This window comes from Carlito syrichta, unplaced genomic scaffold, assembly GCF_000164805.1.
Source record: "Carlito syrichta isolate Samal-C Ts95f unplaced genomic scaffold, Tarsius_syrichta-2.0.1 Scaffold119893, whole genome shotgun sequence".
Classification (NCBI taxonomy): domain Eukaryota; kingdom Metazoa; phylum Chordata; class Mammalia; order Primates; family Tarsiidae; genus Carlito; species Carlito syrichta.
This window is the reverse complement of record NW_007063989.1, coordinates 139,776-140,321: the sequence shown is the minus strand read 5'-3', so window position 1 is coordinate 140,321 and position 546 is coordinate 139,776.

Sequence of the window (546 nt, the reverse complement as noted above, 5' to 3'; positions counted from 1 at the left end):
TCACTCTGTCACCCAGGCTGGAGTGCAGTGACATGCTCACAACTATCGCAGCCTTGATCTGCTAGGCTCAGACACTCCTTCTACCTCAGCTTTCCAAATAGCTGGGGCTACAGGTGTGTGCCACCATGCCTGGCTAATTGTTGATTGATTGTAGAGACAAAGTCTCACCAAGTTGCCCAGACTGGTCTCAAACCCCTGGGCTCTGGCAGTCCTCTCTCTGTCTCCGAAAGTGCTGGAATTACAGGCGTAAGCCACCATGCCCGGCCTCCCCTTTGTTTTTTTGATATGGTGGTGGGGGGGTGTCTCACTGTGTTGCCCAGGCTGGTCTTGAACTCGAGCTAAATATCCCAAGTATTATAACTGGGATTACAGGTGTGGGTCACTGCTCCCTACCAACATCATTGCAATTTCTGGTGTGTTGTAAATACTGACATTTAAAAATAAAAGTTTTGCCACTTTTAAAACTGTATTCAGTGGAATCTAAATAACTTTGAGACCTGAGAGTCACTATGTCCAGTCTTGTCTTTTTTTTTTTTTTTTTTTTTG